A 12,633-nucleotide genomic window follows, 5' to 3' on the forward strand; every position below is an offset into this window, starting at 1 on the left:
ATGGCGTGCGCGCGAAAAGTAGCGCACGTGCGTTAATTAGCGCACGACAAGTAGTGTGCTGTGTTAATTAGCGCGCATTGTGTCAAATACCGCACGAAAATAGTCTTTGCGACTTAAATAACACAAACAGCATTGCATCTAAATTAACGCAAATATACTTTTAGTGAATCGTGCGTTAAAACTCCAAAAATAAGACGCGATAACATTTTTAACGCATGCTATAAATAGCGCTCGTTTTAACGCACCTTAGTGAATCAGCCCTATTGACTCTTATCTTAAAAAGTTATTTCCAAGGTTAGTTGCATTTTGATATGGGCTTTGTTTATCCATAGCAGTTCAGGGGTGATTTTTCCCCTGAATTTGGCATTGGATGGAAATATACTGAAGTAAGACATTCATCGCTGTCCATTACAATATTTGGTTAATTTGTCATATGTTATACTTACTATATTGTACACACAGGCACTTATTTAACAACATATATATTGTTTTTTGCACATAATGTATTCACAGACTGCTATGGGTTAAATGGAGGTTAACATTGATGGTCCCTCCTCTTCCTGTGGGTATTTAAACACTGGAGTGTGGGCAGGGTCATTTGTATGACCATGCCTTTAAAAATATTACTTTTTGCAGATCATCAGGTTCTTGAAAAGCAAAGCAATTCCAAACGTCATGCCTCAGTATTATCTAGGGGGTCTGCTAAATACAATTTTGACAGGTTAACAATGATACTGCAGAGTTTTAGAGAAGCCAAGATTTTCTGTGTAATTTCAGGTATGGGCATCTAAATTGTACTGTTTAGTAATAGAGAGTAAAAGGAAATCAGGCAAAAAATATAGAATATTTTTGCTGATGTAAGGACAATTATCTTATTTCAGCAACTACAACACAACTATTTCAAAAGATGTCAAAAACAAACATGGCATTAAATTTCCTGAAACCATGATAATTAGATCTGTGCTCAATGGATAATTTGTTGAATTAGCATAACTGATACAGAAGAATCAGTAGTAGAACCTTTTTGAGTGCATTGTAGGAATATTCTTTTCTATTCTGCTCCAGCTGTCATCCCTAACTAATATTCATACTCAGCTATCCAATCCACATTCTCTATGTTCATACCTGAGCATAAGTTTGTGTACAAACCCTAAGTCCTCAGAAGCTGTTGGTCTACAACAACATTGGAAGACCCAGATTCCTTCAGAATATTATCAAGAAGTTAAGGATACTGGCAGTTTTGGTCTCACAACATACATGTGGCCCTCAGTTTAAGACACCTGAACAGCGAAAATCCTAACAGGATTTGTTAACCGGGCGCCCCGATTCTGTACCCCCCCCCCTGCGATCCCGCAAACACAACCCAGCCCCCATGCATGCACGGTTAAACTCCCATACGGAGCAGTTGGGAGAAGTCCCCATTGGGAGCAAAACTTCAAAGTTTCACTGTGGCGGGGCTCACCACAAATCCGGTCCTGCACCTGAACCACGTGGAGACAGGTCTGATTCATTTACAAAGATGGGTAAAATGCCTCAACATTTTTTTGTACTTAGTACCTTGTATGACTCCCATAGGCATAGAAAATTAACTGTAAAGAGTGAGCAGTGTTGGACAGGACATCCTGTGGCACAGCCACACCTTGTGTGTCAAAGCAAGAGCACCAGAGACGAAGTCAGACAGGGCACAATGACATGCACCTGTCGCTGGCACAGGCACAAGTGTTATGTGTATGGGTTATAGGAGGCTTAATTTTGTTCACTTAGTGCTGTAGCACTTGTGCCTGTACCAATGGTTAACCAGAGGATGGCAAAAAAAACTTGTGTTACTGACAATTTAGTAAAATTATTCTAACTAGAACTATTTCATAGTATTAATCTACCAAAATAAAAAAATAATTGAGCCCAGCATTCACGCTACTAACAATACATAAATCTGATGGTGCTGACTTGACATCATTCATTATCTGATACAAAAAATAATAAAAGTAGCAACTTTGGGCAAAAGTAGCAAGTAGCAAGCATCTAATTTTTTTTCTCCAAATAAGACCATGATATATTATGTTCTGGGTTTTTCTTTACTCCCTAGACCACTAACATGTTTTATTCCTTGATAGTATATCTGGGTGGTATACTGCAAAAATATCTGTGGATCTTTAAAACAACTATAAAACAATGCAGTGAATTTCCTTTAAAGCTGACCATCCAAAGGCAGGTTTAAGCTGCTGTTTCCCTTCATACCAAGTTGGCAGCTTATCTGCCTGTGTATGGGCGCTCTCCGGCTGCCTCCTGATAGATATCTGGTCGAAAAATAGGCCAGATATCTAATTTCTTCCTATATAGTACATGTTTTAAAACATATCTACCTTACAATAAAAGAATTGTCTTTAACTTAATTGCATTGAAGAATTTTAGTTGAATAATTGCATATTTATTTTTAATGATACAGTTTATATTATCATTATCACACTACAAAGAAACAGCTGTAAGTGCAACACAGCATCAGTGTAAGCACTACAGACACTGTACAGTGTACCACCCCTTTAAAAAGCTCTTGGTTGCCTTCCTAAAGATTACCATAAATAATACTATTGCTCTTAGCCCTCCAACTGTTGCTTAGGTGCATAACCCCTACAGCTGCATCTCTGGTTGTTGTTGAACTTCATTTTCCACATATTCAAAGAGCAGGATGCAGGAAATTACAGTCAACATCTTGTGAGTCCAGTTTACACACCAAAGGGATTTCAAATTTCAAGAATCAATATGGATAGCATCAAAATGTAATTATCATCCTAATTGGAATATTAGATCAGTGGTATTTCAGCCTGGCTTTATTTGTGAGTGGGACCAGCGAACAGTAGAAAGATCCTTATTTGAATGGTTTGATGTGATACGGATATGTAATAAAGGGATCTGACACTGCACACACAGTGATGTTCAATAAGTCTGCATTACGCTGCCAGTTGCTAGTGAAATCTGAAACCAGGGGGCTGCACTGCTGCCTTTTCCCAGCCTCTAGTACAGCACAGTGTATTGACACAATCGCACCCCATCAGTCTGTGCAAGTTCAGGGACAATCCATTGCCTCAGTACAAGACTAATCTGCTCTAATGCAGCCCGTGGGCGCTGCTCGGACAAGGCTCTACAGTATGTGCACTGAAGTTTGCAGCGCTGCGTCTGACAAGAGGAACTGAAAGCAAGTTTTTTCTCATGGGAGTTTTACACCTAACTCCCCTTGTAACTGCACGGAACTGATCTTTCAGAAAGGGTTTTTTTTTTGCCTTGATTACAGCCTGCCTTGCGAATCAGTATAATACTGGCGGATACCTGCGTAGAACCTGCAGATCGGAGCTGAAATCAGGGTAAGTACTCATCGTGCAAGCGGATATTTCTCTGGTGACAGCCCAGACTATTGAGCAAGCTTGGAATGGCCAGCTGTCTTGTGGAATGCACAGCCCCATGTCCGTGTGGGTGAGTGGGCTCAGTCTCTGTCTCAGGGTGAGCTAAGGATCTATATCACAGCTGCCTCCAATGCCAAACAAAATTGCTTGTGGGTAAAGGAGAAATGAATAGTTTGTTGTGGAATACTGTGGTAATAACCATACACCCCCACTGTGAGCATAATATTTATTTTTCTTTATCCTTTCTTGTGATGCACAGTAAAGGTTTACCCTAGTAAGGCTGCAGCTGTTACCATAATTGTGTGACATGTATGAACATTTACAGTACTGAGTGATTTAGAAGGGGGAGGATTGATTTGAATTTGTATATATCACAAAGCATAGGGAATACCATTGATGAATTTTGTGATTAGGGACCTCATTACCTCTTGTATCAATTATCTGCTGTTTTTGTATGACAATCTGTATGTTTAATGTATACACCAATTGCTATGGAATATTTTGGCACTTTAGTTAATAAAAATAATTATAGATAACATGTGCATCATTATTTCTGTGCCTCACTTTACATAGTTACATAGTTACATAGGGTTGAAAAAAGACCAGTGTCCATCAAGTTCAACCCATCCAAGTAAACCCAGCACACCTAACCCACACCTACCAATCTATACACTCACATACATAAACTATAAATACAACCACTAGTACTAACTGTAGATATTAGTATCACAATAGGCTTGGATATTCTGATTGTTCAAGAACTCATCCAGGCCCCTCTTAAAGGCATTAACAGAATCTGCCATTACCACATCTCTAGGAAGGGCATTCCACAACCTCACTGCCCTCACCGTGAAAAACCACCTACGCTGCTTCATATGGAAGCTCCGTTCCTCTAATCTAAAGGGGTGACCTCTGGTGCGTTGATTGTTTTTATGGGAAAAAAGAACATCCCCCATCTGCCTATAATCCCCTCTAATGTACTTGTACAGAGTAATCATGTCCCCTCGCAAGCGCCTCTTTTCCAGAGAAAACAACCTCAACCTCGACAGTCTCACCTCATAGTTTAAATCTTCCATCCCCTTAACCAGTTTAGTTGCACGTCTCTGCACTCTCTCCAGCTCATTAATATCCTTCTTAAGGACTGGAGCCCAAAACTGCACTGCATACTCAAGGTGAGGCCTTACCAGAGACCTATAAAGGGGCAAAATTATGTTCTCATCCCTTGAGTCAATGCCCTTTTTTATACAAGACAGCACTTTATTTGCTTTAGTAGCCACAGAATGACACTGCCTGGAATTAGACAACTTGTAATCAACAAAAACCCCTAGATCCTTCTCCATTAAGGATACCCCCAACACACTACCATTCAGTAGATAGTTCGCGTTTATATTATTTCTACCAAAATGCATAACTTTGCACTTATCAACATTGAACCTCATTTTCCAGTTTGCTGCCCAGTTTTCTAATTTTGTCAAATCGCTCTGCAAAGCGGCAGCATCCTGCATGGAACTTATAGTTTTGCACAATTTTGTGTCATCAGCAAAAACAGTACTGTCTATGCCCTCCTCCAGGTCATTAATAAACAAGTTAAAAAGCAAAGGACCAAGGACTGACCCCTGCGGTACTCCACTAACCACACTGGTCCAATTAGAAAATGTTCCATTTACCACCACTCTTTGTAATCTATCCTTCAGCCAGTTCTCTATCCAATTACAAATATTATGTTCTAGGCCAATATTCCTTAATTTGATCATTAACCTTCTGTGAGGTACTGTATCAAACGCTTTAGCAAAGTAGAGGATATCAACTGCCATTCCAGCATCAAGGTTCCTACTCACCTCCTCATAAAAGGCGACTAAATTAGTCTGGCAAGATCTGTTACGCATAAAACCATGCTGGCACAAACTAATAGTATTGTGAACTGCAATGTATTCAAGTACCCTATCCCTTATTACCCCTTCCAAAAGTTTTCCTACTACTGATGTCAGACTAACAGGCCTATAGTTTTAAGGCTGAGAACAGGATCCCTTTTTAAATAATGGCACCACATTAGCAATCCGCCAGTCTCTCGGCACCATGCCAGACCTCAATGAATCCTGAAAAATTAAGTGAAGAGGTGTGGCAATCACAGCGCTCAGCTCATTTAATACCCTGGGATGAATCCCATCCGGCCCTAGTCTTGAATTTCCTCCCGAGTGACCCATGCATCAGTAGCTAAATTACTAGAACTGGGCATATTAAAAGGGAAGCCTTCATTATCTGGCTCCTCAGATGTATAGACAGATGAAAAATAAGAGTTCAAAATTTCAGCTTTTTCCCCGTTCTCATCAACCAACTTCCCCCCCCCCGTGATAATAAGGTTCCCACCCCTTCTTGCTTAATTTTTTTACTAATCACATAATTAAAAAATAATTTTGGATTCTTTTTACTCCTAGCTGCAATATCCCTTTCCATTTCTATTTTAGCTTGCTTGATAGCACAGAGGTGCTCTCTAATGTTTGTTGTATGTAGTGAAACTTGCCTCGTTGTATGTAGTGAAACTTGCCCTCCCTCCCTAGCTTTTATTAATAATGCCCCCACTCTTCCTGCATTGAAATTTGGATTGTATAATGTCTTATTTATTTATAAACTTAACACCATAATACATTACTGTATTAAATGCTTTATTAAGACACTGCATCTGTAATATTATAGTAACTTGACCTGGTTTTCTTTTGATATTGTTGGGTATCCTGCGCCACTATTTATAACCATTTAGCAATGACCCTATATAATTTTCAAAATAAACCAATGAAATGAATCTAAACTAAAATCCTGTGTCCATTAAATTAATAGATAGGGTTTAAGATATAACGTAGCTGTGTTATTTATTAGCTTTATTCTTTAAAAACACACAATAATGGCACCATTATCGACTACATTTGATATTTATATGTAGAGTTGCCATTACAGTAATTATAAATGTGGAGAAAACTATTTCTTTGTACATAGTTAAAGATTTGCAAACAGATGTAATATTTTTTTCTACTTCTACAGTTGCTAAATAGTTATGTTTGTACTTGTCACCCAATGGTTTGTTACATAGGGCAGTCAAACCAATCCCTTCATTTTATTATGTATTAAAGGTACATGAATGATCAGACCAGCAAGGGCTTGCGTAGGATTTTTTCCTAAGCCATATAAGTATTTGAACCTGTTTTATCAAATTTTGAGCCTTACATAAGATTTTTGGGTTCCAAACACAAGCCATTGGTTTGCCATTTCAATCAATCAAGGCACAACAAATAAGCCCATAATGCACACTTTTCCCCATTTCCTTCAAATGGGAAGATAAAAATATAATATTTGTAGGGTTTTTATGTTTATTGATCTGTGACAACAGTCTGTTTTGTTAAGGTAGGCCCAAAATATTGTGCAATGTTTTTACCAATAAAACATTTGGCTTAGGTGAAATTTTTTAATTTCCATTTTAGTTACCAACAGTTAGAAGCCTGAGAGTTTGATATTGCTTTGATAAAACAAATATTTCCTTGACAGATTTGACAGTAAGCAGCCCATTCAGTATTAACGGCTCTGAATTGCCCAAACAGTAGAACCTTTTCATACATCTGATAGCAGTAAGCTTTTTTTATCCTTTTCAAAATTTTCTGAAAAATTTGGTATATAAGGGGTCATTTAATACCTGCAGGGTGGGGTGCAAAGTGTAAAAAATGGGAGCAGTCTGCCCTTTGCTCCCTTTACTGGAGTTGGGCAGCTTTTTGTGCCCCATTTCAGAGCAGAGACCTAAATACCAGCACTGCCTGCATTTAGTAGCACTGTATTCATGAGCAGTGGGTGAAGCATGTAGGCCACTCTTCCACCCCCTGCCTTAACAATGTGTCTTTCAGAGTTAGGGAACACTGGATAAACAGATTGGGAATGGGTTAATGGTCCAATATGTCTCAAACTTGATGAGCAGGACTGATCCACAACCTATAGCCATGAGATTGTTGTGATGATTCTGTAAATGCCTTTAAATTTGTATGATTTCTTGATATTAAATCTATAGTTAGTATAAATATTGGCAAATATAGTTTATATATACACGAGTGTATAGAAAGTCAGTGTGTATAGTACTTACTATAGTATAGGAGAAAACCACACCAGTTCGGGGTAGCTGCAACCAAGTGATCATCTTCCTTCTCTCTTCTATCTTCAAAATTCTGGGGCCGGCGCATGCGCAGTAGAGTGAAAGAGCAGCCTTTTTTTGTTAAAGTTCGGCTTTTACTCTACTCTGCATGTGCAAGCGGCTTGAGGACAGAAGAAGGAAGAGGATTGCTCTTTCTCAGCTACCCCAGGCTGGTGCAGTTTTCTCCTAACAGAAGCACCAGTCTGAGGTAAAAGGAAAGCGATTAAAATCACTGGGGGGTGCCTAACATTTTGACACCCCCCAGTGAGTGTGCCTTTCCTTCTCCTTTAAAGGGATATGTTCTATTGATAACAACTTTACTTTTTGTCCATTGGTCAGTGTCTCCACCTATCAACTCAACATTATGTAAATATTGACACATGACCTTTAAAATTATTTGGTGCACTAGCAAAATCTAAATATATTGCAAAGTCTTTGTTTATTTCATCCACTCTATGGGCACAGGCAGGATTGGAGAGTGCGCAAGAGATGCATTTAAAGGTGGCCATACACAGACAGATTTAACCTGTTGATTCGGGTCTTTCAAACTGATTTTGGTAGCTTATCTGTCCATGTATGCGGCATTCCAAAAAGCCTCCCCAACCAAAATCTGGGTGAAAATTGGTCAGATCTCCATCAAGTAGGCTTGATCTTCATATTCTCATTGCTGTAATTTGATTAGCCCCTGAGACAAACTATCAAATTAGCCCAATATCGCATACACAGCAGATTTAAAGTGATACTGACAGCCACAGACTCACGGAGCAGCCATGTTTGTTCCCCTCTTCCAGGTTTTAATTGAAATGCCTCCCAAGTGAATAAATATGCCCAATCACAAACCTGTAACGCCCCTTCTGCTTTTTGCCGGTGTGTGACAAGCTCAGCTCCGTTGTCTATGTGTAATGGGGAAGGGGTGGGAGAGCCCTTAGAAGCAGACAGGCACTGCAGAGCTTAAGCTGGCCTGCTATTTAATTCTTCGTGGGAAGAGCAGAGAGGGGGGAAGCCCTTTGAATTAGGCAGGCAACAGAAAGATCAAGCCTGCCTGCTATCTAGTTCACAATGGGATGCAATGCTATGCGAGGGAGGGGGAACTCTTTGAAGCAAATGGCAAGCTGAATCCTCCCAATTTATGACGTAGCCCTTTTGACAGATTGAGAAGCTACAGTCGGGTTGCCAGACAGTCAGGTTCAGGATCTTCAGTAAGATTTATGTAGAGAAACAGGACTTTTAGGAAAAAACAGTCAACATGACCTATAGGTAGGTTTGGAAGTAGGTTCATATTTGTAAAATAATTTTTTTGGTGTTTGTATCACTTTAAGCTTTTGTTTCAGACCAAGTTAGCAGCTTATCTGCCTGTGTATGGGCCCTAGCAGATGGCATATATAGCTAGGCAGAAATCTGGCAAATATCTATCAAACAAGTTTAAAAATATTGTCTGGACGAGACAGCTCATTGATGCCATCCTCTCCCAACGAACTGCATTGCCTTCTATATGATCTAATCATTTGGCCCTATTATCCACCTAAAGGTGGGCATAGCGGTAATAAGCGGTTTGGTGTCTTTACCCAGGATCGGAGGGCCCTGCAGCATACCGAGAGAAGGCCCGGTGCAGCCATTAGGCCTCAGGTGACAGCATCCATGAGATACCATGAGTGTCAAAAAGCCACTCCTGGCCAAAATTCAGATATTTGCATAATACACACTTTATTTAATATATAACTAGGACTCCCCCTCAGTGTTAATTGCTTGCCTTGGTTAAGTGTGCAACTACTAATGCTTTGCAGTATGTCTATAGTCCATTTATTAACGGAGAACAGGCAGCTGCAGCCACAGTGCCATAGTGTATAAGGCCCATACAATCCTAAATTGCGCCATTGATGTGGTTGCGCACAGTACTAATTCTGCTGTTTTAATGTTGTTCTTGTGAAAAAGTTTCTTATAACAATGTTACATAATGCAAATCTATTTAACAAAACACTACATGGGATAGGGTGGTTCTATATTTAAACACCAAAAGCACCAGACAGATTTATTTAGAATATTCTTTAATTAAATTAAAACTACTTTGCCACAGAATTATCTTCCTAAATTAATATGGATTTAAAGCTTATTAACCTAACAAGTGATGCTTTAATACATCAGCAAAAAGAAGCTGGTTTAACTCTTCATGCACATATATCCCCTTTTAAAGCAATTAACATCATTGTACCTGCAACTTTTATACAATGGACACTCCTTGTCCCACATTGTTAGCTAGTGACTAAAATTTATAAAACATAATTTAACCTTAAAATATAACAGGGGGGGAGGCAGAGAGCAAAGGAAAAAACCCAAGTGCCCTTGCACCCTGTCTTGTCAGAGTCACATGTTTGAGTGTATATTTGGCAGCACAATATAGCCTTTCCCCCTGTACTAGGGAGTTTCAGCTGATGAAAATACTAAAAAGCGATGTGTATGTAATTCTTTTGGTACAACTGTGTAAATTGATGCAGGTTGCTGTTGGAGCCCTTAAGAAACTTTCTGGTTTGGAGTTGGATTTGTGATGCCCATTGATGTAAAGGCAAAGAAATATATTATAAAACACTGGGGCATAGTACCAGATGATCCAGTACATCATATATTTTTAGTTCCATATCCTGTTCCCCTACCTAGAAAAAATATAATTATTTTGCCATGAGCATGGCCTTGGTTAATGTCAGTTATGTTGCATTATCTTATAATACACAAGCAGTGGTGTAACTATGGAGGAAGCAGATCCAGTCATCACTGAAAGTTGTGTATTGTAATAAATAAAATACCAACTTTTGTAAATTATGGAGTATATTAAAAGTCACCTTGGAGTTCTATGACCTGGAAAAGAAAAAAAAAAACACTCAGCATGGAATTGCTTTGTGACTTATAATATCCTTATATTTTGACTAGTAAACTGTGGGGAATAGCATGGTCAGTTTTAGAGCATTCTCAAAGATAGATCTAATACCTGTATACTAATGTTATTTAGTGTATCTTGTTGTGTTCTGTTGCTTTTTTTGCTGTTTTATATAAAGCTAACTGGTTTTCTGCTCCAGAGTTTTCACAGAAATCTACATTACTGGCCTCATAGACAAGGTGACTTGTTCAAACCAATGGTCTTGAACAGGTCCCAATATCATTTACTTCTTTGTCTTTTACTCTGCAGTTCATGAAACTGCCTCCTGAGTCACTGTAGCCTTCAGTAACAAGATTAAATGAGAATAATGAAAACATATAGATTGCACCTGCACAGGTTTTGCTTCATTGCACCTATCCACTTTTTTTTCCCTTTTTTTGACAATTGTATAAGAATACTTTTTTCCCTGGTTACTATGGCAGCCTTCACACCTCTGGGTTATTCCCGCCCTCACTCGCTGATAGGACAGAATTTTAATTTACTTCATTACCCTAACCATCACCCATAAAACCCCTCCTCTCCCAATCACTCCTGTCTTTTTTCTGTCCTCGCTGTGTTTTTTGGTTTAGGGCTATTTGCGGCTCTATATTTTTATTTTGTGGCTCACTTGGACCCAAATTTGGGATCCCATATCTGGGGAGTTGGCCTCTCTCCCTGGTACGACTATGCAGAGTATTTCCTCTTAGAGAAGATCAGCTAGTCATCCCCGTTATTAGGCAGCCCGGGGATTAAGTGGCAAGCTCTGGTTAGCAAGTTACTTGCTAAAAGCGTGGTGCAGAGCTGTGTTTTAAACCAGCAATCTAGGCAGGCACTTTCCATTACAGTTAAAATTTACTCACTGCGAGTATTGCTTACGGAGATCAGCACAAAACCCGGAAGTACGGATAATCTGGATGCGTTCCAGCTTGGAGAGCATGCGGACTTCCGGGCGCGTCATATCCGCCGCACAAAGTCAGTTAGGCGCGAAAACAGCGTTAAAACAAATGCGAAAGTTTTGCGCGTCCTCTTTGGAGCGCCTGTGGTAGCAACCCCAGTACCAGTGCGGACGTTTGCGTGCAGGTATTTTCTTTTACAGGTATTGAGTGTAGCTCATTTTTGGAGAGTTGCAAGGGGGGTTTGCTAATTAAGCATATGTTCATTTTGTTGAATGACTGCCAATATGCAAGTGCCTAGTAGCCCAGAAAATGCTGCCATGGATATTAGAAGGTGAGCCACTGTAAGGTAGGTGCCTGTGGGTAAAATTGAAATTGAGCAGGATCAACAATCCATATTGCCTGGCCGCTCTGCAGATAGTCACTGTTCTATGAAATCTGATGAGGACTTTCAGTCAACATTTGATGTTACGCTGTTGGAGCCATTGGTGAAGGCAGTTAGGTCCCAGTTGAATTTGCCGGAGAAATCAGAGCAACAGCCTTCTCAGCTTAACCCCTTTTAAAATTTCTAAGAAAAGAAAGACCCACTTTACCTCTACATGAACAATTGTATAATGATGGAATCAGTTTTTTCTATTGTCAAAGAGATTCAGATGGGAGATTGGCTTCTTTCCTTAGATCTGAAAGATGCATACTTTCATGTACCAGTGGCAGAGTGTCATCAGAAATTTCTCAGATTTGCAATAGGGCAAGAGTGCCATTATAAATTCACTTGCCTTCCATTTGGTCTAGCAACATCTCCCCTTGTGTTTTTGAAGATACTTCAGGCTCTAGTAGCAGAAAGAAGAAGACTGTGAATTTTTATTTATCACTATCTGGACGACATTCTCCTGAGGGTTCAGGATCCAAGTATGTTGAGGGATCAAAGGAATCTTGTGATACAGTTTCTGCAGCATCATTGCTGGGTGCTGAATTGGGAGAAAAGCCAACTATCGCCTTCACAGGATTTAGTGTACTTAGGAGCCAGATTCTTGACAAATCAGGCGATAGTCACCCTGCTGGAAGAAAAGAAGCAAAAGCTTGTGATGTCAATTCAGGGTTTAATACAGAAAAGTTCCCGTTCAGCAAGAGAAGTGAGCAGAATACTAGGTCTTCTAATTTCTACATTTCCAATGTTGAAGTGGGCGAGATGGCACATCAGACTGCTCCAGAAAATGTTTTTAGAACAGAGGGACTCAGTCCTTCAAGATTGGAATCAGACAATTT

At 39.6% G+C, this 12,633-nt stretch overlaps 1 protein-coding gene across 1 annotated transcript in view; it reads left to right on the forward strand.

The window, feature by feature from the left end:
• The first annotated feature begins 3,012 nt into the window (after nucleotides 1-3,012).
• The window catches only part of arhgap24 (Rho GTPase activating protein 24), a 269,673-nt gene continuing 260,052 nt past the window's right edge, over nucleotides 3,013-12,633 (forward strand). Inside the window, exon 1 of the mRNA XM_018097447.2 lies at nucleotides 3,013-3,359. The gene's annotated coding sequence lies outside the window, so the exon portion shown is untranslated. The remainder of the gene's footprint in view (nucleotides 3,360-12,633) is intronic.

The sequence above is a fragment of the Xenopus tropicalis genome, chromosome 1 (assembly GCF_000004195.4).
Source record: "Xenopus tropicalis strain Nigerian chromosome 1, UCB_Xtro_10.0, whole genome shotgun sequence".
NCBI lineage: Eukaryota > Metazoa > Chordata > Amphibia > Anura > Pipidae > Xenopus > Xenopus tropicalis.